The 24798-nt window shown below is 39.7% G+C and overlaps 1 protein-coding gene across 1 annotated transcript in view; it reads left to right on the top strand.

The window, feature by feature from the left end:
• The window catches only part of BTBD11 (BTB domain containing 11), a 602423-nt gene that overhangs the window by 152716 nt on the left and 424909 nt on the right, over positions 1 to 24798 (top strand). The window lies entirely within an intron of this gene.

The raw sequence follows: 24798 nt of genomic DNA, 5'->3' as shown, positions 1-24798 counted from the left end.
GAACTTTAAAATAAACAGCTGAAAAACTGATTTTTGTGTAAATCTACTACCAGTTAGCTTTCACTGTTGGCCTTTTGACTCAGGTCATGGTTGAAAATTGGTCTGCAGGGTGCCACTTTACCTATCTGGTTAATAAATTCATTAAATTAAATTAAAACTAAAGTGCTTCTGTGCAACTTTACTTCCTGGAGGAAGAGTGGAGCATTTACCACAAGTGCTGTGGCTTCAGTTACCTCATTTGTGTTTTAGTGAGAAGGTCAAAGCAGCATTGGTGTAAAAGTGTGGTTATGTTGTCTACAACAAAAACATGGAGAAAGCTAAGTGTCAGTAACTGATGAGTTAATTTTCTGATAGATTCCACATGGAGACATCCCTATTAACCCCAAGTGGTACAGCAGGAGTATCAGATTGTGGGTTGGGTCAGCAGGGGGACAGCAGATAACAGTGTAGGGATGATGGCATGAGTCTGTTAGTGAGGACGACATGGCTGTTGGTTGGTGACATGCTGCACAAAAGAGGAATAACAATATTTTGAGGAGGATGCCACTTATACATTTGTAAAGTTACAGTCATGGAATTCTGGGAAAAATAGGAGCATAAAATATTTGAAAATTTAATTTTGTAATATTCATAAAGGATCTATGCAGCCAGTCAGGGCTGGCACAGGTTAAAAAAACACATTTGTTGCCCCACCCCAACAGTGAATCCATGGATCAGCCACAAGTAGCTTTCCCAACATGACAAGATCCTGTTATTTAAATATTATTCAAGTGTCCCCTCTTTCAAAGCCTTCACAATATAGCCCTAAACATTTACCAAAGACTACTTGCCAGGACTGTAGAAAAGTGCGTTTGTTAAGGAGCGCCGCCCCCCTCCACCCCATACACACTAAAGAATATGCATTGCAGCCGGAATGTGTGTATTTTACATGTAATGCCTTCCTGTGTCTCAGATATTCTCAGCATCCTGCATACTGAGTGTTGTGTTTAATGTGACACGGATCCTCTATGTTTCTTGTCAGTCAATGGTATGGATGTCAGAGGAGTTGAGAGATGTGAATTACACTAAAATCTGAAACACACACACACACACACACGGCACTCCATCACATTTAGGGGTGCACTGGAGTGTCTGCTATAGGACATCTGCACTTACTATGATAGTTTCAACAGCAGCATTTAAGTTGCTGGGGAACCAGAGTCTGATTTGGATGTATTCTCACAGTTATATAGATACTGATAGAATAGACTGCATCTCCCCAGCCTTCTCTTCCTTAACATGTGGACCTTTATATCTGTTATAGTAATACATCATTACCTATCTTATAAATACAAATGGCAGTGTAGCACACATATATCTGTGTCCATACTCATGGGAAGAGGGCTGCATAAATGTTTCAGCTTCCATTGCCATGATTGCAAAGCCATGTACATTTACCTAGTATAATCATGACAACCTGTGCTGTCGAAGTGTGAAGTGTTTCCCATTGGCTGATGATATTTATAGGTTCATAGGTTCATAGCTTGGTACTGGGCTATCTGCCCAAAGGCATATATTAGCCCAGCCACGTTGTGCGGTATTCACCGCCCCTTTAGTAGTTCCCTAGACCCTTGTACTAGCAGCTAGTACCCTTGGCCCCTATCTAGTAGTGCTGTTGGTGTGATTCCCGGTGTGAACTTTCTGTTACCCATCCACTCATCAATGTTCCTCTTGAAGAGTGATAGTGAGGGGCTCTGTCTTATGTAGATCGGGACCCTGTTCCATAGTAAGGGAAGTCTCTGTGAAGGGAATCTATCCCTCCAGCATGTTCTATTCATTGTCGTGTTGAGATTTATATCCCTAGAGCGTGTAGCTCGATTAGATTTGGTTTTGCTAAGATGGAGCACGTTCAACAATTCTGGGTTGGACATGGCTCTGTACGTTATGCAGAGATTGCCTCTGAGAAGGCGGTATGCAACAGAGAACAGTTTTAGCTTTTTCAATCGTGCTGCATAGGGCAACTGTTTCAGGCCAGTAATCCTCTTGGTTAGGTACCTTTGTAGTCTCTCCAGCTGCTGGAGATGTCTAGCCAGGTACATTCCAATTGGTGCATTGTACTTAATAATGGGTCTGATGAGGGAAGAGTAGAGGGGCACCATTACATCCTTAGATCTTGATGCGAACCCTTTCGTGATCAGATGGGTCACATAGAAGGATTTTCTAACCACTTTGGCAACATGGTTATCAAAGGAAAGCTGACTATCTACTTGGGTCCCTAGATCCCTTATTTCTTCTTCAGATTTCAGGGGATTACCTCCTATGTTGTAGTTTGCGGGTACAACATTGCAGTTGTTGCATGTAATCGTGCTTCTTACACCATTTCCAGTGGTTCCTAATGTCATTTGCTGGTTTTAGCCTAGCAGAGACATAAGAAGGACCTATTTGTGTGACATAGTTACTCCTCATGGGCTGTTGAGCATAATATCATACAAAACAGGACATCAGGTGGGAGCTTGTTGTTTACGTTGCAAACAGTCTGTTGTTCAAACCTAAACTCCAGATGCATGTCCACTGTGCAGGTCTGAGCATGCACATCTGTGAATCATTCACCATGCTGCAAATTGCCATTTGCATACTTACTACATACCTGGCCTCATCCAGGTAAGCTGCAGTGTATGACAACCTTTCTAGGAAGTAGACCTTTTTGTGAAATGTACGTAGCTGTGGTAGGTGTTTTTTTACCACATACCAGTCCTATACAAGTGCTGTGCTTATGAGTCTTTCATAAAATTAACAAATGTACTGTAAAACTTGGACATTACAGGTACATAATTACCTACATCATAGAAGCTCACAAGTGAATGGCATGGTACAGATGTAAGATATTGTAGTGAGTAAATGTGTGTTATATAACATATTCAGATTTTCTGAAAAATGCCCTTCATTGTCACATGTGACATACATACATACTATATGGTAAAACACATACCGGATCAACAGGATACGCATAAGTGAGTCAAATTCATTTAAAGGGACATTTATTGAAGAATTTTGTCAACACTAAAATGGCATGATGTGTAAACAGCATATGTCTGCATTTTACTGTAAACTGGACATACAGAAGAAAATTCATATCTGTTTCTTGTTAGAGTATCCTATTAAAAAAAAACTTCAAAATGGCTTACGCTGACTTTGACAGCAGCAGTACAAAGGTAGTTTATGTGGTAAGATAACTAAGGGGGTATAAGATTATTAGAAAGGCATGTTTCTAGTTACGTAAATAAGTGACAAGTTACAGAGAGGTACTGCATGTGGAGCTTAGAGGAATCAGCCTGTTAAACGATCCTTCTGTTTATATTTATTTGTTTTACTTGTTTATAATTTGGTTAGAAGGCTTCTAGCAGTGTTAGTAAGTGATATTTTAAGTTTAATAAAAATATTTGTCTTATAAAATAAGTGGTAAACTCTACAGCAAAACCACAAACTGGACATTTGTCTCAGAGAAGAAACAATGCCTGATATTACAAGGTAAGACAGCTGAATTTATAGGGGAGAGATTTAAGGCAAGCTTTTTTCAGTACTAAATAACTTCATTATGGCATCATATTTTAGATTATCTAAGCAGAAAAGTCACATAACTGGTCACAGAGCAAGTAAAATATATCAGATATTTTGGTACTTTTCCGTTAAGGGGGCAGCAGTCGTCGGCAAGCCTAAATGTTGCCGCAAAATGTACAGCTAAAAGTTCCTCCGCATTTCAGCCTAATTACATGTTCACATGTTCACCCCCTGTTCCTGTTTTTGAAAGCTGTTTGTCCCCCTTTGCAGTTGACATTTCCAGCACATGTTGCTGTTTTTCAAAGGCTTGTGTCCCCATTTTCATTGGGTGCAGGTGAACAGATATGCCTCACACGATTACAAATGTTAACACACTGACTGTTACAAATCAGCCGATGCTGTGAAACAGGGGCACTTCCTTATTTTCTCACAATATAACGTGTGTGATTTACACCCTATTTATGAAAGAACAGGTCATCTTGGTAAAAGTGGGATTAAATCACTAACAGTCCCAACAAGAAACTGAAAAGTGTAACCACAATACAACCGCACCATAAGCAGCACTACTTGCGATGAAAAATATGTAGTACTGTGACAAGAAAGGCACAATTCAAAGCACAACAGAATAATTCAATAAGCAGTACTGACATGTGAAAATCATTAACAGTGACAGAACGAAGAGAAAATTAACCCGGGAGAAAAGAATCAGCAGTGAGTTCACAGCAAACGCACATTTTTCGTGCTGTCCCCTTAACGGTTCTCCCCATTTTACTTGAGTTGCAAGGAGAAATCAGTAGTAGTGTGACAAAAATCCAAAATTAAGACAAGGACAGAACAAAAAAACAGAAGCAGTTCTGACATGTGACAAGATGAATACTACTATCACAAGGAACACAACATTAAAACCAGAGAAACATACTCAGCAGTCAGTTGACATCAACTGTGCATGTCGCCCGCTGCCCCACTGATGGAAAAGTACCGATATTTTTTATTTAAAACTATCTCCAGGTTCCATTGGAGAATCAACCAGCAGCTATCCTCAGTGTAATGAGAATAATGCACTTCTCATATTTCTCCTGACTCTACTTCCTGTTTTTTTTTTCTTTTTTAGCCTATCAGCTGCTTGCATCAAATGAACTGAAGCAAGTAAGAGAACTTCCCCTGAATTCAGTTCTTGAACTGAACTTCTAGAAGGGGTCTATATTATAAGAACGAATGCTTAAAATGGCAAGCACCAGTTTGTCAACACGTTTTAAGCGAATGCTCTTATAAGAAAAAACTCTAAAGATCTAAAATGTTAAGTTTGAAATGTCATAGTTGGCCAACACATGCAAATGTACCAGTGACATAAAGATGTGTACATTATGAATTATGCATGTTTACCTTAATTGTAGTGCAATCTCGGAGTTGGTATATATAATTAGCAGGGTGTGGGGGTTGCAGCCCCCCACATGGGGAGTGCAGGGGTGCACAGCCCCCCCTGCAAAAATTAGAAAAAAATTTGTGTATGTGTGTTTCGGGAAAGTGACGTTTTGGTCAAGTGTATTTTTGGAGATTTACTGTTGGCAGTTGTTATGGTTACTTCATTTACTTTACAAACAGGAAGGATTGTAGCGTATATTTAGGGTGCTCGTTACAAGTGAAATTTACTGTGTTTGCAGTTTATACTCAATGCGGCAGTGGGGGATTCGTGTTGGACAACTAAAATATTTAGAGTATGTTGGTTTCAACTTTGTCAGCTTTCGCTTATAAGAGTGTTCGCTTAAAATGTGTCGACAAAGACGTGTTCAACATTTTAAGCATTCGTTCTTATAGACATTCTAGAAGCAGTAGCAAGTGTTTTTGTATAAATTGATTATGTTGGACTGCCTGACCTATGTATCAGTTGCAAGTTAGTAACAGCTATAGTCAACAATGCTGGATTACTGTATGAGGCTAAAATTTTAACTATTATTATTATTTATTTATTTATTTATTTTCATTTGTTAACCAGGTAGTGGCCGACTGGGCAAGTAGCCCGTTTTCAGTGGAGACCCAGGGAGAAAAGCTCCGGTGCAGTACGTAGATAATAGTGTAAGTTATTGAGAGCAAGAATATTAAAATATGTAAATTTGACACAATATAGTATAAAGAAAAAATAAAATGTAATCATGTACAAATACATTGTAAGGAAAATAAAAAGTTATCATTTGCACCAGTATTAGAACAATGCAATTAACAACATACCTAAAAGCAATTAGTGAGAAAAAGCATATAGTATAATGTAGTACAGTGATAAGCAGATTTTAACAGAGGGTACATAAAATAGTTTGAAAAAGGAAAAAATGAGAAAAAATGAGAGTATAAGTGCTAGCTGCTTAAAGGTGTTGTGAGAAAGGAGCTGAGAAATAACAGGAGAGGGAAACTAGCCAGGAGCCATACAGGGGTACAGCCAGCTGGTACTGAGGTAATCTGTTAGGCTTTTTTAATGAGGGCATGTTGAGATAATTTTGGATGTGTTTAGGAAGAGTATTCCAGTCCTTGGCTATCTTATAGGAGTAGAGGAAGTCACCATGATAGTTGTGAGACTGGGTGACTTTTAGCATTCGTCTGTCAGAAGACCTAAGGGACCATCAGTGTGAGTAATTTGGATGAGGCTTGAAAGTGCAGGACAGTTGCTGGGGCTGCGTATGATTTTATGGGCAAAGGTCAGTGTGTTTAGTGTTAACAGGTTGGGAAGTTCCAGCCAGTTGAGTTGTTGAAGAACGGAGCAATGAAAAGTTTTATGGGGCTAACTGGCTGCGAACTTAGCTATTTTGTTATAGTAGGACTCTAGGTTATTAAGGTCAGTCTTGCGTAGGTTGGTGAAGATATGAGAGCAATAGAGGAGGGTAGATAGAAGGTGAGATCTGGCTGTGGCTAATCTGGTTTCACGTGAAAGGAATGGTTTGACCCTATAGAGTGCAGCTAGTTTGGTGTGGACTTTTTTAATTTTTACAAAGATATGTGTATCATATTTTAGTATGTCATCTATAGTAACTCGTAGGAGTTTCAGCTGATTAGTAGGTTCAATTTTTGTACCATTAGAGGAGTAAATAGATAGGGGTAGTGAGCTGAGCTTGGATGATTTGTTTGTGAAAATCATTAACTTGGTTTTCTTTGGGTTTAGGATGAGTTGATGATTATATTTCAGGGCACGTGAATGTCATTTACCTTTTACAACACCACATCACACTTTTTTGACAAGGGGTAAATACATCTGGTATATACATATGCCATTTTTTGCACTTTAAAAACAAATACTCTGCAAAAGCATTCCAACTTCCAAATTAGCTTCACAAACTTAATTCTGGAATAGTTTAAAATATCACAATTTAGAACATCCTGTGCTTCGTTTAGTGTAGGACAAGCATTTCATTTTAAAAGTAGGCTTTAATATGGTTCAATCTTTTTCTGAACTTTGAAAAAATGTTGCATAGAATAGTATATTTTCTGAAAGGATTTTTCTTAACACTTAACTCATTTTTTAGCACTTCATAATTGTCCTAGATAATTCAGTTTTAAAAAGAAATGGTTGGATTAGTGCTATGCATGCATTTACTTAAATATACATTGTTTTTTTTAGTATATGTCTGTTGGGTACTGTAAGCACCAGTGAATGTCAATCAAAACATTCCACAGCAGATTGACCATTGCTGAGCAGGTCATCACTGGGTTATACTGAGAACACAATCCTGGTTTACTAGCTCCTTGGTAAAATGTTCTTCATGAGGTGCAATGTCATGGAAAGCAGTATCTCCCGTTGTTCACATTTATCAGAGAGTTAAACCAATGTAACATTGGTTTATCTCCCAGCTTTCGTTAAAACAGACTAACCTTTCTGGAATGTATATTCCTGAAATTTTCCCTTAAAATCAGAATGTTTCTTCATTGCATGTTTTGGTTCAAACTCTGCCTTTTCTGTGTTCTTCAGAGATGCAATTCTGTGTTCATTCACTGATAGCTTTGTGCTTCAAGTTTCATGCCTAATTGTTATACAGAGTGGTGTGACCACTGTTGTAGGTATGGAAACACCTAATATTCTTTAAGCCTAGTATTAATCTACTCCTTCAGTTGAATACATTTTATTTTGGCAGTTGTTATGCTTTTAATAATAAGTTTCCAATTCCATTAGCTTGTTACCAGTCAGGTCCTTCAATGAGTTAATCTCTATGCTTCATAAATTTCTGAATTGAGAACTATTAAGAAGAGGCATTTGGGTTCTCCCGTTCGATTCTCGGCTGGAGTGCAGGGAGTGCCTTCTGTGTGGAGTCTGCATGTCCTCCCCGCGGTTGGGTGGGCGTTCGAAAGACATGCGTAAATGGGCGTGCCTTCATTGAAATTTGAACGTTGAGCTGGCACCACGGCATACGTGAAAATCTACTGCCAATCATTAGCGGACCGGAGTTCAGCTGTGGCGACCCCTAACCGGGAAAAGCCAAAAGACAACAACAAGAAGAGGCATTTTTTTATTTGTCTATTATATCCCAAAAGGTATAAGAATCCTATCCAGAACTGATATTACAACTTGACCTGATGCAGATATGACACATTTCACAACAGGAAATTTTAAGTACCAATGATTTAACTCAAGAAAGAAATAATTTTTCCATCTCAGACGTCTGGATTGGTGCATTCTCAGTCTTGTTTGTCATTTGCTGTTTTGGCATAACAATTTTTCTGTCTCTCAGAAATGCTGTCTTTTAATGTATCATACTACTTTATTATGCTTAAATTATCCTCTGTGCTTTTTCTTATTTCTGTATCTTTTCTTTCAACTACTGAAAACCTGACCCTTTTAATTCAAGTGCCTTTGCTATTTGATCGCCTATGCGGTGTTGGAAAAAATAAAAACAAATTGAAAGATGTAAAAGTGAAATTTTATGCCACGTTTACTTATTTACTGTTCTTGCAACTATGTCTTCTGTCTTTCAACACAGAAAGCTACACATTTTTTTGAGATATACCACCTGGAAGAATAGTGTACTAAGCTCCTACTTATGTATGCTGCATGGAGAGGGCTTTTTTTGCAGCTTAAGCAAATGTGTTGCTTAGAAGCAAAACAGCAAGTTCAGGTAGCCACAGGGAAAATCATATCAACCAAAGTGAATAAAGCTGCATTCACTGAAACAGATCATAAACAAAAAATAAAATTATTTTAAAAACAAGTTATGCACTTTCGTTCCCATAGCTCAGGACTTCATGAGAACTATGTAGAACAAAGCAATTGTGATTTAAACATCACATTTTTAAAGTCACATGACAGTAATTAAATTCATTAAAAAAATTAAAGGAACAACCACAGTTTGTGAATATAAACATTAAAATGTAGATAAAAGCAGCTGCTGTCGATACTAAGAACACTTGATTAAATTACAAAATGTATATCGTATGCTGTTAATTGCACACATATCTCTTATGATTATTATCATTACTATTCTTAGTGGCTCTGTTGCGTTGTTAATTTTCTTGTAATACATACACTAGTGGGTACTTCTTTGACAATATCCTTATTCTGTCTCACTTGCAGTTTCTTTAGATGCACTGCTTGCATATGCCTTTCTTTGTCTCTTTATCATATTTATTTCTTTTTCACTGAGATTTGTCATTTAAACAGTTGATTTTACATACTTTTCCTGAGAGTTTTGTTTCTAGATTTTCTGAGTTTTCTTTTTGCAAGAAAGTGACCTTTTCCTGAAGTACGTCTGTATTATCTGTATTTTTTATATGTTTAAGTAGTCAGAGAATTCGCAATTTCTTGTTGTGTTTCAGACTAATGTGTACTTCACCTCTTCTTGCAATGCTCTTCTAAATTTATGTACTTTAAACTGCATATTTTAAAGTTGCAAAAATGCCTGTCGAATTCAAATTAATCTCATACAGCTTTAGATGCATCTTAATTTATAGCCATAGGATAATTTACGTTATAAACTTTGTCTCCCTACTGTATGAACCTGGCTACCTCTCTCTTCCAATACAGCCCTATGTTGTATGTGTCTTTGTATTAAACAATGACACACTTTTAATATCTAATCACATTTCTTCTTATTTGTTTTTCTCTGTATTGGTACTGTGTGCTTTGCTTCTAGTTTCTGTTTGTATTATACTGGATAACATCTTTTCTAATTGTCTCTGTTGATCTTCTAATTACAATGTAAGGAAAGCTAGTTAATTTTATATTTCGCTCTTGTAGTTGGTTCTTCTTTTTCTGTTTTGAAGAAAACCTGTGTTTTGACGTTTAAAATAATAAGCTGATTAGACTTCATTTCTTTAAGCTTGTCCCCTTAAATAAAATAAGGTTATTTGTAAAGTTGTATCACTGTCATGAATTAAACATTTCATAACATCAGTCTGGTAGTGGATATACAAGCTGCGTCATTCAATAGGCCCCTTAAACCTGTAGATGTAATGGCATTAAAATAAACATGGTCAGCAGACCAAACAGATAAAGAAGGTTTCTTTCAATACTAAATAACATAATCAAGGCTATAGTGGGTTTATAAGATGTATTTGCATTTATTTAAGGAGCCATACAGCCACATAGTTACTGTAGAGCAACAAAGCAGTTAAACTTTCAAATAAGAATATTTCAATTAGATGCTCTTTGTTTTAAGCTGTTGCAGTTCGAGTGTATTTACTGTTGCAGTCATCATGTGTGGGTTATCCCTGCTGTGGTAGCTCTCAGCTGGCCCAAATACCAGAGTCAGTGTTTTTCTGCGTCGGCTGCTGTCGCTTGCTGACTGACGTCAGGGCATCAGTGCTATAAAGCAAGGCAGCCGATGTCATTACATCAGTCTTTCTTGCCGTGGAGCCTGTAGCAGAAGAAGTTCACAAGTGTGCTGGTCGGTTGCTACCAGAGTTCAAATTACATCTGAAAATATCTAAAGCTAAGGACCCCATTGGGGATCCTTTTTTTTTTGCACTAACCGATGTCTGAAAAAGTTAACAATTGTCTTGCCTGTGGAAAGCAGATCTCACACCGAGACTTCCATTCACACTGCATCACTTGTTTAGGGCTAGATCATGACGTCCCCCGTTGCCGGTTCTGTCACCTCTTTAACGGGAGAACCATTCGTCGTAGAGCTGTTATTATAGACAGGTATTTTCGCCTTCAGTCTTCACATTTCGAAATGGCGTCTGTCAGCCAACAAACCATAGACATTCCTAAAAAACATAGAGATAAAGCTTGAGACAGACCACACAAAGCTAAGCATTCTGATGATGCTACCGCTAAGCAGGTCATCAGTTCTTCCGAATTGAGTGAGGCTCTTTCGCAGGCCCTGATGCCCCATTCGATATCTATGCAGGCCTCTACCGAGACCCGTTCAGAGTCTGGTACGCCACAGAAATCTTCTTTGTCTTCCATGCTTTTGGTTGTCCCTGCCTCGGTTGGATTCAGAGCTGCGATGCAGGCACCAGCTTCCAAGGAGGCCTTTCGCACTACCAATTCTAGACAAAAAAATGATGTCTTCTCACCCAACGACCGTTTCTCTCAGACCGATGGATACTCTTATGCCTACAAGCCAGGCCACTCCTAGAAAATTCACCTCTAGCCACCATCTTACTCCTGTCCAAATGCTTAAAATGGTGGAGGATCTTATCTCCCTTATCAGGGGTAGTCAGGCCACAACTTCTAAAAGGAAAATACACCCTTCTGAAATAATGACAGAACAGGATTCTGAGATATTTGATTATTCAGATTTTGAAGAGGAACAACAAACTCTGACTGCTTATGAGGATTCAGATGCAGGGGAATCTATCCCTTCTGCCTCCCCACCAGAAGACCTTTCCTTTGGGGAAACCCTTCACACCCTCAGGGAACATTTCCCCTGGGAATCTCAGAACTTGCCCCAGTCTAAGAAAAGACTAAGAGAGTTTCTAGATCTGCCCAACACAGACCCCTAGCCACCCCCCCATCTTAGAAGTGGTGGATGATGTTTTCCATGAATCCAGCTTAGCCCCTGATGCCCTCCCACCTGCTCCCAGTAAACCTGACAGGTATTACAGAGTACCAGATTCTCACGAATACCTGTACAGAAATCCTGCTGCAGTCCCGGAGATCATTACACAGGGATCAAAAGGAGCTAAGGCTAGTTCTGCAAAGAATCCTAATCCTTCTGACAAGGATTCCAGAGCTCTGGACAGATGGGGTAAAAAAGTATACACCTCTGCAACTTTAGCTATCAGAGCACTCAACTGTCATTCCCATATGTTAAAATATCAACAACACATATTGGAACTATTAAAGCAAAAGATTTCCTTCAGGTTCAACTTCCTAGGTTCAGCAAGACTTTTCCATATAAGCACTAGTCCTTTCCTGCACATAGCAGACAGGGGCAAGGTAAGCCCCACAGGGACAGACCATCCAGGCCCCTATCCAAGGGACAAAAGAGAACCAAACAGTGGACCACCTCTGCCCAAAAGGCAGGGAGTTCTAAGCCATCCTTCTATGGCAAAAACTCACAATGACTCTCTCTGTCTCCCCTCTGCCCTCCTTTCACTCACCAAAGGCTAGGAGGAAGACTCTCCCTCTGCAAAGAAAATTGGCTTTCAGTAACAAAGGACCAATGGGTCTTAAAGATCATTTTTCAGGGATACAAATTCACTTTCAACGAACTCCCAATTCCAAGAGGGTACCCAAACGTATCTCCAAATCAGTGGGCAGAGGCATTGAACAAGTCCAAACTCTCATAGCCCAGGGGGCAGTAGAACCTGTTCCCCCAGATCAAACAGGCAAAGGCTTTTATTCCAGACTATTCCTTGTTCCAAGAAAAGAGGGCACTTGACACCCCATCCTGGATCTATCCATTCTGAACACCTCCCTGATGCTACTTTTGCAGAACCTGCTGCCTATTCTGACAAAGAAATGCCTGGTTAGTGACCCTAGACCTAAAGGATGCCTCCACATCCCCATAAAGGAATCCTGCAGGAAATTCCTGCACTTCAGAGCAGGCTCACAAAACTTTCAGTTCTCTGTGCTACTCTTTGGCTTATCTACTGCTCCCAGGGTATTCACCAGATGCTTAGCCCGGACATAGCATTTTGCAGACAGAGAAACATGCATATTTACCTTTATCTGGACAACTACCTCATTCAGGCAGTGTGCAGAGAGAAGCTGCTCCAAGACCTCCTCTTTGTCAAAACCCTCCTAACCTCCTTAGGGTTCACCATCAATGAGAAGAAATCAAAGCAAACACCCTTCAAGTAGATCATTTTCTTGGAAGCACTGCTGGACACAGCATCCCAAATGGCCTTCCTAGCCCCAGAAAAGCAGGGCTTCCTGCCTCTCTACTTTTCCAAGCTGGCTTCCAGAAGTCACCTCACTGTGAGGAAGTTCCTGCAAGCCTTGGGGTACATGGGCATCTTGCATCCTTCTAATTCCTCTGGACATACTTCACATGAGAAAACTTCAGTGGTATCTAAAGAACCTTTGGTGTCAACACTCTCAGCCTCTAGATACCTCTCTTCCCCAACCCCCCCTAACCCCCTGTATAAGGGCTGAGTTTCTCTGGTGGGCAGGGGCCTGTGCCAAGAACAAGAGTCTTCTCTTCACCCTTTGCCCTACCAGACAGACCATTACCACCAATGCCTCAGACATTGCTTGGGGCACTCACCTAGAAGGCAGGTGCACCCAAGTTTTTTGGGATGCTCACCACCTTCCTTACACATTACCCAGAAGGAAATGATGGCAGTACAAAAGGCTCTGCCATCCTTCAAACCCCATCTCAAGCCAGGGGTTCTCCTTATTAAAACAGACAACACCACAGTAATGTGGTTCATCAACAAACAGGGAGGGATCTAATCTTACCCTCTGTGCAGGCTATCAGTGAATCTCTGGCTGACAGCCTCTTCCATGGGACAACACCTTATAGCCCAGTACCTACCAGAGATCAACAACACCCTGGCAGACCACCTAAACAGGAACTTACTGGACTCCCACGAATGGCAGCTCCACAGAAAATCTTTCTACAGATCACTCAGAAGTGGGTGACTCTTTGCTTCACATCTCAACCATCAGCTGAAGAAATTCTGTACCAGGGAGTATCACCACCTAGCGTGTATGGCTTGGCCTTCCCCTGGAGCACCCTCTTTGTTTATGCATTCCCTCCTCTGCCTCTTATTCTCAAGGTACTGATCAAAATAAGGGAGGAGAGACCAAAGGCCATCCTTATTGCTGCAGATTGGCCCAGGCAACATTGGTACCCCTTACTGTGCAGCCTGACACTACAGCCTCCCAGGCAGCTTTCCCTGATCCCAGACCTTCTGACTCAGGTGTGTGTGGGGGGGGGGGTGCTGCACCCAGTCTTGCAGATTCTGAAATTATCAGCAAGGCTAATACTCTAAAGGCAAACAAGGGGCCCCAATTGAGCAAACAGGTCCTAGATATTATCATACAGGCCGGAACGCCCAGCACCAGAAATCTTACGCTGGAAAATAGAAAAGATTCTGCTCCTGGAGCCAGTCCAGAGGGAGCAATACCTCTCAACCTCCCATCCTTCTTATCCTGGGCTACCTAGCTGAGCTACTTAATAGTGGCCTCTCCTTCTCTTCTATTAAAATCCACACCTCAGCCATTTCAGCTCATTTTGACACAGATCAGCCCCTGTTCTCCCATCCTTTGATCAAACAATTCCTTAGAGGGGCTTATAATATCAAACCTCCCAGAAGGCCACCCACGCCAGCCTGGGACCTGAATTATGTTTTGGAAAAACTAACCTTACCACCCTTCAAACCTGCTGCTTTAGCAGAACTAAGATTCCTCTCCTAGAAGACTGTTTTTCTCCTAGCTATCACCTCAACTAGAAGGATTTCAGAGCTTCAGGCACTGATGGCCATTGCGCCCTTCATCATTTTCCATGCAGACAGGGTTTCCCTGAGGACTAACCCCTCCTTTATGCCCAAAGTGGTATCTAATGTGACTATCAACCAGGCCATACATCTACCCACCTTCTTTCCTAACCCTCAAAACAAGGGGGAAAAATACTAAACCCTTCAAGAAAACAGACCAACTACTTATCAGCTTTGCCCCAGGGGCAGAGGGGAAGCCCATTTCCAAGCAAACCATTTCCAAATTTATATCACACTGTATCCATTTTTGCTACAGATTACATGGGAACCCCCTCCCTAAATCTATTCAAACCCATTCCACTAGTGCAGCCTCCACTTCCACAGCATTCCTCAGAGGTGTTCCCACCAGGGACATCCTGGAAGCTGCCACCTGGACTTCTGTCCATACCTTTACTAAGCATTACCACCTACCTCTGTTTTCTAAGGTTAGGGCTTGCTGACACAGGCCTAGGTCTCTTACTAATCCTGCCATCCCTCTCCTCAGCTTTGGGAATCCTCCCACAGGTGATGACTGCAGCAGTGAAACATGAGGAACATTGTACAGTTGTGTACACTTACCATAAATGTAGATGTTTGAGTGCATTCACTGTTGCAGTCCTGGTTTCCCCTCCCTCCTTCTGTCTTCTTTCTTTAGGGAGACATAAGCTTCTCTAGCTAGATTTTAGCCACCAGGACCTCTTTACCATATTACTTGGGATTCTGACTGTTTAGGGCAAGAAAAACTGATGTAATAATGTTGGCGACCTTGCTTTATATCACTGATGCCCCGACGTCAGTCAGCAAACGACAGCAGCTGATGCAGAAAAACATTGACTCTGGTATTCAGGCTGGCTGAGGGCTATCACAGCAGGGATAAGCCACAGGTGATGACTGCAACAGTAAATACACTTGACAATCTAAAAATAATGTCTTTCATCTTTTCCTGGTTAGGGGCCACCATAGCAGAACTCTCGTCCTCTAATGATTGACAGTGGATTTTTTTATGGTGTTGAGTTGCCAGCCCAATGCCCAGCCTTCAAAGAAGGCACACCCATTCACACACCCACCTACCTGTATGTTTTTAAACATCATTCGACCACAGGGAGGACATGCAGACTCCACACAGAAGGTGCTCCAGCCGAGAATTGAACAGGTGAACCTCTTGCTGTGAGGTGACAATGCTACCCGCTGCACCACCACGTCTCTTAAATACACTCGAACATCTACATTTATGATAAGTGTACACAACGGTACTTTCTCACTCTAATGTAAATTCCAGAGGTAAAAGTAAGCCTATAGAAAAAATGTTAACTTCATTCTGATGGTATCCTAAAATGCTGAGAATTACTTATAGAAATAATGTAGGATTGTGGGAGTATGATGGTATTAGCTTACCAAAACACGAAACATCTTTATTAGATTATCGCTTATGACTTATGCAATCATACATTATATAACTGAAAACAAACCATACTGACATAATTTTAGTTGCAAACATTGTACATAATTTATAATCTATCCTGCCACTGTCAGTCAAACATTACATAGCTCATTCAAATCCTGCATTCTTTTAAAACTTATTCCTCATCTTAATGCATTGTTTCCACAATTTTCATTTTTTTTCTATGTAATTTGCCCCTACTCTTTTCTAAAGATTCCATTTCTAGATGTTTTATCTCTGTTAGTATAGCCACTACTTCTAGTACAATTGTTTTAGAATTTGATTTACATTTCCTATAATTGCTTTTAGGGTGCCACCATAATTAGACCCAGCAAGGCCTTACTATGTCTAGGCAATTTCTATTCTGTATCATAGCTCAAAAATATAACTGCCTTAGTTATACCAATTTACTCACCCAGTACCCACCTATAAGTGATAGTCCCTGCTAAAAGGTGATTATTTCTCTCCAGAATTTTCTTAAGCTCCATTATAGCAGTTTTAAGTAGAATATAAATACATGCCACTACAATCCCCCCTTGCCAGTAGCCCCCTAGTATTGCAAATCTACCATTATTATCTTTTTTTTATCCTCTTCTGTCACTATTGGAGCTCCTCTTGCAATTAATATAAGTACTCCTCTTTTTCTTTGTCCCAGGTATTCCACTGAATAACCATCCTGAAAACCTTTTTTTATTAAATTCACATGTTCAGTTCTTTCAAAAATTGTCTCCTCTAGCATAGCCATTTCCACTTTGTCTTTTTTATATAGTTTACAACTCTTTTTTTCTTTTTTATGTGTACCTGTCAGTCAGTTTACATTTAAAGATAATATAGAAAGCAATATTATGTTAAAATTCATTCTTTCCACTTTTTATGTGTAGCAGCTTTTTTTTTTTTTTTTGTTAAGCTTCTAGTTCAAGCTTTTGTGTTACATGCATACACTGTTTGGCAGGTTAACCTTTTATGCAGTTGTTTCTCATCATATCCATTTCAGCCTATGTCACATCTTAAACAAAAAAACAAACACACTCTCAAAACACCCTTAAAACCTATTAACATACTACTAACACACAAAGCTATGTGCATCTTCAAATATTGAAGTTTGTCCTTCCTAATAGGAACAATTGTCCAGACTGACAGCCACAGTCACTGACATGGTTTAACCTAAGAGGAAGATTATACATGGTAAAACACATGCTTCTACTAAGTGCTTTTTGGTTTAGTGTCATCTTTATTACTCTCCCAGATTGGGAAAACACTTGAACACGTTCATGAAACATTATCTCCTAGCCATTGGAAGGAAGCCATTGAAAGAAGTAAGTTTTCTGTTTCTATTGCTCTTTATCAGATTATCTCCATGGAGACATGAGAACCAGATCCATTGTTGCTTATACAAGTACTCGTTTATTTGCTAGACAATGTTCTTTTTTTTTCATTTGCTCTTAAAACTTGTTACTAGATCAAGCCAAGAGCCTTAATCCAGTCATTCCTCTATGCAAGAGCGAAAAAAGCACCTCAGTTTTTCTTGTATCCTGCTCTTTTGACCAAACTGTTCTTCTTTTATTACATTGCAGTGCCTACATTTCTTAAAACTGAACAAGGAGAAAGAAAGAAAAAGGAAAAAAATGGGGGCACCTGTTTACTTTAGTATGCCCATTGCACTCGAAAATAAATGAGAAACCTTTACTTTATAACATGCAGATTATATCATGCATTATAAAAAACACTACTATTAAGCGCAACATTTTGTTTTGCTTGCAGTTACCTCTTTCCTTCCTCTTTCTCCCTCTTAAATGTTCTTCCAAACATTAATAGAATGAAGTAGGGCATATGCTTTAGAGTCCCCTACTAGTTTAACAATGCCAAAAAGTCAAATATTTCCAGGTTTTCTTGTTCTGTCATTTTTCACAAATGTAATTAATGCATTGTAATCCAGCATTTGTTTGTCAGTTTCTGAGTTGCTAGTTGTATTCCTGTTGATCTCCATTTCCCAAATACTATTTCCCAATTTTATGAATACATGAATGCTATTATTGAATGTAGATTTATCTACAAATGAAGCTTGTCCAAGTCATGTAAACTAATTATAAATAATAATAGTAATTTTGATGCAAAATGATGGGACTTTTTAGATAGTGGTGGACTGAGTGACTCAATAGATGGTAAGAATAAAACTTTTTTACATAAATCAGTTAAACTCCATTAACATTTTTACTGGAAAGTTTTTATGTGGAAGTATATACATAGAATGTTTGTTGCTCCCTATAAAATCTCTTCTTCTTCTCCTTTTGGCTTTTTCCCAGTTAGGGGTTATCACAGTGGATCACCTGTCTGCTCCTGATTGGCAGTGGAGTTTTACAGTGTCAAGTTGCCAGCCCAGTGCCCAACCTTCCACGGAAGGCACACACACACACACACACACGGACTCACGCCTAGGGCAAATTTAGAGTGTCCAATCCACCTACAGCATGTCTTTGGGATGTGGGAGGAAACCGGTGCACCCGGAGGAAACCCACATGACCACAGGGAGGACATGCAGACTCTGCACAGAAGGCACCCCAGCCGAGGATCGAACCGGAGAACCTCTTGCTGTGAGGTGACAACGCTAACTGCTGCACCACCGTGGCCACCCACTCTCTATATATAGAATCTCTAAATTAAGTAAATTGACTTTTTCAGTTTGTTGGAAATGTAGTAAAGATGTAAAAGCTGATTGGATACAAATGTTTATGGGTTGTGAAAAAAATAACTAAATCAGTAATGCGGATGAATGTTCCACTTCCTACATCTGTAAATGCCAAAGAGAAGAAATTGTTTTGGGCTCTCTTGGTAGCTATTAGAAAAGTTAATACAAAAAATTGGAAAACAAACTCAATTCCTGTGTTCAAAGATTTTTTAAACTTAACAGCAATACTATATAAAACTGAAAAAGAATCAGAATAAGATCTATAAATCATACTAAGACTTTTAGTGGTCGGAATAACCTTGAAATGTTGCTATTGAAATAACAAGGCTCTTAGTATGTTAATTGTATAAGATTACCTTGATGATTCCATGTATTCCTTTCATTGTGTAAGAATATGTGATGTTGAATTTCTTCCTTTATGTGTATAGATTGTAGAATGTTAAATTAATAAAAAATTTCTTAAAAAAAAAAAAAAACAAAGAAAGTCAATAGTTGTCCAGTGTACAGGAATGCTAATTCATGCAAGCAATAATGCCCAACATTGTTTGTGTTACTGTATAAATAATGTATAGCCAGGGGTGTTCTGAGAGCCAGTGGCAAAGGAAGGACATGATTTACACTGTAACACACACCGTGGAGGGCATTATTGTGCTTAGAGGATGGACTGTCTATTAAATTGCTTTATTTGTTAATTTTTGTTTACTATGTTATTATTATTTTTTATATTTTTGATGTAAAATAGTTCCTCCACCTAAAGTTTCAAATGTATTTTACATGCAGACTGTGAGTTATGTAATTATTTAATGTCTACACGCACACACACACACACACACACACACACACACACACTCAGAACCATAGACATACGTACTTATATATATATATATATATATATATATATATATATATGTAAATGCATTCAGAAATACAGACAGACATACACATATATATAGCAGCAAACATACTCACTCTCTCTCTTGTCTCAGACACACACACACACACACACACTCACACACACACACACACACACACACACACACACACACACACACACACACACACACATTCAGAAGCATAAAAATACAGATTCTCACACATACACATAAACACAAACACAGACACATTCAAAAACACAAACAAACATATATATAGATGTAAATAAACACATCACATAATAGCTACTTTGTGGAATATGAACATAACTTTAGAAGTTTCATTCCACAATTAGTAAAAGATAACTTACTTGAATACTTAGAAAAATATTTCCGTATAGACTGTCGGTAACTCTTACTCTGTCTCACTTACTCACACTTTCAACCTCATGCACACAAGCACACTTGCAAGCATGTCTACACATGTATGTATGTGCACGTGCATACACACACACACACACACACACACACACACACACACACACACACACACACAAACACACACAAGCAGAATTTGCTCAGCAAAGCACTGTTTAGCGAGCATAAAAATTATGTTTGCTTGCTTTTCAAAAGTCAGAGCTTCACAGCAGCTTAATATGTTGCAGTGAAGTGTCGGGCTAGTTTTTCAATGGGTATTACCTCTACACAGGTTCATAGGTTCATAGAAGGTTACTGGGAAGCCTAGCAATATTTATCTTAAGTTGCCCCATTTGGCGGTGGTTAGGTGAGTGAAGTTCACAGAGGTAAGAGTCTATGGTAGTTAATACCAAATTCCCCTATCCCAGGAGGGATATGGTCACCACCCCAGGAGTGAATTTGCTGTCACCCATTTATTGATCTAGGTTGAGTCTGAAGAGGATCAGTGAGGGGCTCAGTTTCATGTGAACAGGAAGCTTGTTAAAGAGAAGTGGCAGTCTCTGGGAGACGTATCTATCTCTCCAGCATGACCTGTTCATGTCAGAGGCTAGATTAAGATCCCTGGACCGAGTGACCCTAGTGCAGTTTGATTTAGGAATATGTAGCATTTCCCTCAGGGCTGTTTCAGAGCTAGGTATAGGTCAGCCTTTAGCAACCTGTAGGAGACAGAAAACAGTGACAGGGCTTTCAGTCTTTCCATGTAAGACTTGTTTTGTGTACCCTGTAATTTCTTGGTGAGAAACCTCTTGGTCTCTCCAGTTGTTGCAGGTGTCTTATGAGGTACATGCAAGAGGCAGCATTGTACTCAATTACTGGTTTGATGATGGTCAAATATAATAGAATTATAATATCCTTAGATCTAGATGTGATGCCTTTATATATAAGATGTGCCACATAGAAGGATTTCCTTACTACTGTGGATATGTGATGGTCAAAGTTCAGATTGCTGTCAACCTGAATACCCAGATTATATACCACTGGGTCTACACTTCGAGGGATGCTGTCTATAATATAACTAGCAGGGATGTCAACTTTCCCAAAGGGAATAAAAAGGCATTTTTTTGCATTTAGCTTTAATCCGTGGCTTTGGCACTATTCATCTGTCTTTGTTAACCCTGTCTGCAGTATATTAACATAATTGGGGGACACAATGATTGCTTCCAATTTGCAATTGTTAATGAACTTGGTCAGACACAGACCTTCCAAGTTTGCATGGACTTCTGAGAAATAAATTTAGAACAGTAAGGGGCCCAGCACAGATCCCTGTTTGTGCCACTGGTAACTGGTCTTTTGCTAGAGGTGAAGTCACCCACTTTGACAGCATGTGTCCTGTCGGTGATCCTGTTAGCTAACCATCTGGTAATGTAGTTGTTAATTCCCAATTGGGAGAGTTTCTCTATAATACCTGAGTGGGAAACTGTGTCAAATGCCTTGGCTTGGTCAAGATAGGTGTTTTGCACTGTCTTTCCCTCATCCAGGGCCTTGGTAACTTTTTCAAAAAAGTCAACCATGTTTAACAGGCATGCTGTACCTTTAATGAATCCAAACTGTGTTGGATGCAGAGTCTGGAGATTACCTATGTCCTTGTTAATAAGGTCCATAATGATTCTTTCCATGGTCTTGCAGATCAGGCTAGTCAAGCTTATGGGCCTACAATTCCCAGGGTTGGTTGATGGTTCCCCTTTGTGCAGAGGGATTACTGCTCCTGTCTTCCATTCTGCTGGAACATAGCCATTTCACAGGCTGTGGCTAAACAGGGATCCAAATGGGGCAGCTAGGCCATGTTTTAAGTTATTTAAAAGGTAACCTGGAATGTTGTTTGGTCCCACTGATGCTGTGTTTTGGCCTTGTTAAGTGCTGGGATGACCTTCTCTCTTGAGATAATTGGCTAAGGAATGGTGGCAAGTATACTTTGGGGATGACAGGAAGAAACAGGGGGGTGAAGTTTGCTTCAAATCTGTCAGCTAGCAAGTTGGCCATTACCTTCAGTTGAGTATGGGTGGTGCCATCCACAACTAGTTCAGCACATACCTGGGTATTCCTTTTTAGATTGTGGACATAGTTAAAGAATGCCTTGTGATTATCCTTAGCTAGGGAGGCTATTTTTATTAGATTGTGGACATAGTTAAAGAATGCCTTGTGATTATCCTTAGCTAGGGAGGCTATTTTTATTAGATTGTGGACATAGTTAAAGAATGCCTTGTGATTATCCTTAGCTAGGGAGGCTATTTTTATTAGATTGTGGACATAGTTAAAGAATGCCTTGTGATTATCCTTAGCTAGGGAGGCTATTTTTACTTCAGAATTAGCTTTGGAGGACTTGACAAGATATCTGATTTGTTTGTGTAAGCTAGAGAGTGATTTCTTCTTCCACTGAGCAAGTTCCCTCTTCTTCTTGGACATTAGTTTCTTTGGGTTGTTGTGTATCCTGTTTATACTAGGGGTCCACCGGGTTGGCTTGTTTTTTCATCAAGACATGGTTTTAATCTGGTCAGGTACAGATGATCCTATGCCACTGCTCAGGTGGTTATACATGACATTGGTGTACGCCTCTGCATAGACGTCAGTGTTATTTCTATTCAGTGGGGCTTTGAAATATTCTATAACATCACTTAGTAGGAGGAAATTTGTCTTTGAAAAGTTCTTAAGTATTTCTGAGCTTGATGGCGCATCTGGTCTTATAATTACATCAAACAAGACTGATTTATGGTAGGATCTTACCAGGGAGGACATCACATGGGGGGGTGCAATGCTCTCCCGTGTTAATGAGTATTATGTCCCGGACATTTGAGCCTGTTGTGGGTTTAATGACTAGCTGTTCCAGAGCATTTGCAATGACAAAGTCCAAGAACTTCTCAGCCCACATGCTTGTTGTTGTGTATGTTTCCCAGTTGATGGTAGGATAACTAAACCCACCAATGAGTAAGTTGTTGGGCTGTATGACAAGTAACTCCAGTAAGTCCAGGTATGTGGTATGCATTTCCTGTTTCATGATGGGGGATGTATAGCTAGCTGTGATGTGATGCAGTAGGGGCCATTGCCTATAGTTAATCAGACATGGAGTAGCTCAAGAGAGTCATACTGTTTGACCAGAGTAGAGGTGTACTTTTCCTTAATGAAGATGGATATACCTCCTCCTTTGGTTCTTTTCTGCTCAGTTTGTGGTCTGAACTTATGGAAGGCATTGTAGCCCTTTATGGCTGGAGTGTTTCCATGCCTTTGAACCTTGTCTTGGTGATTACATAGCCGTCGGCATCTTCCAAAGTAAGGAGTGCTTCCGGGGAGTACACTTTTTTGTTTAGACTCCTAGCATTAAGCAGAAGTACCTTGAGTTTATCTAGAGAGGATTTTGTTATGTTGGGAGTTTGGTTATTTTGACACTGCTCAAAAAGGCACAGTAGGGCTGGCTAATGCCTTTGCCAGTATCCAAAACCTAGAGGAGACAGGTGCAGGCCATCTCTGGCAAATCAGCGTGGCCTATCGACCATGTCTTCCCAGGCTGACAGATATTGTCTCCCCTTGGACTGACACCAGAAGCTAAACCAATTGTTAAAGTCAATCATTTATGTTTGTATTTTGGGATTTCCTTGGAGAAGGTAGAATGCTGCTTAAGGCTAGGCTTATACCTGCCTGTGACATGTAATCTGAAAGCTCAGTCATGTCTCTCTTCATATAGTCCAATGAGGTACATCTCAAGTCATTCACACCCACATGGACTATGACAGGGTCATACCAGTACTTGTGGTTGAGTGTGTGAGTGACTTGATGGATCCTGATACCTGACAGGCAGCTAACTGTAACCCATTCTTTATCCAGCCTGGTGAGGGGAACATTCATGTATCTCGCAATGGAGTCACTTATGACCAATGCATTAGGTTTTGTGGTGTTACACCTTATGGGCTTATTTGTTGAGACACTGGTGTGTGTGTGTGTGTGTGTGTGTGTGTGTGTGTGTGTGTGTGTGTGTGTGTGTGTGTGTGTGTGTGTGTGTGTGTGTGTGTGTGTGTGTGTGTGTGTGTGTGTGTGTGTTATGTGTTATGGTTGTTTTTGCATCGTTGTGTGTGTAACTGGATTTCATTTTGAAGCTTCTGATCTTTTGCTAAGTTACTAGTGAGTACCTCCACATGTCTGGGTTTATGTGTCGTGTCCTTATTTAGTGTGGGAAGTGTGTGTGGGTTGACAACCTGTTTGGCATTCAGTTTGTCCTTATGTGAGAGTCTTGCCTCCAATTTCATAGTGTAAGTACATTTCTAACATGAAGTATTTGTTTCAGGAGTAAGTGGTTGTCAGTATACATGAAACAATTGCTACATTGCCTCAGGATGCCCCTGATCAGGTTGGCCAGAGAGATGATGGAATACTGCCCGTCCATGATAGCAGGCTCTTACTGTATGTTTTATTAGGGAAGGGAATTAGTTAATTGAACAGGACTGTGCTTGTAGCGCCGAGACTACAAGAGGGACATATACTTTGTGTAGGCTAAGAATGAGCAATAAAGCAACACTGCTCAGTGCGTAACTGAGTTGCTCCAAGAGCAGCAGAAAAGCTTGGAAGGGTTTCACTGACATTATCATTATCATTATCATTATCGTTATCATTATCATTATCGTTATCATTATCATTATCATTGACAATTGGTTAATCATTATCATTATCATTATCATTATCGTTATCGTTATCATTATCATTATCGTTATCATTATCATTATCATTATCATTATCATTATCATTATCATTATCATTGACATTATCATTATCATTATCATTGACAATTGGTTAATATGATCAGAAAAACTCACAAGATGGCCAGGTTCTTAAATGAATCTACAGTATCTGTGACTCTGTGCTGTACTAAATATTCACCATTCAGTCTGTGTCTCCCAAATCTCATATGGGTTTGATGTATTTGAAGAACATTGACATTTGTGCCGTAACAGAGA

Source organism: Protopterus annectens, chromosome 11.part0 (genome assembly GCF_019279795.1).
Source record: "Protopterus annectens isolate FY-2018-M chromosome 11.part0, PAN1.0, whole genome shotgun sequence".
NCBI lineage: Eukaryota > Metazoa > Chordata > Ceratodontiformes > Protopteridae > Protopterus > Protopterus annectens.
Note: the sequence above shows the minus strand (reverse complement) of the source record. Positions and strands in the feature narration are given on the sequence as shown.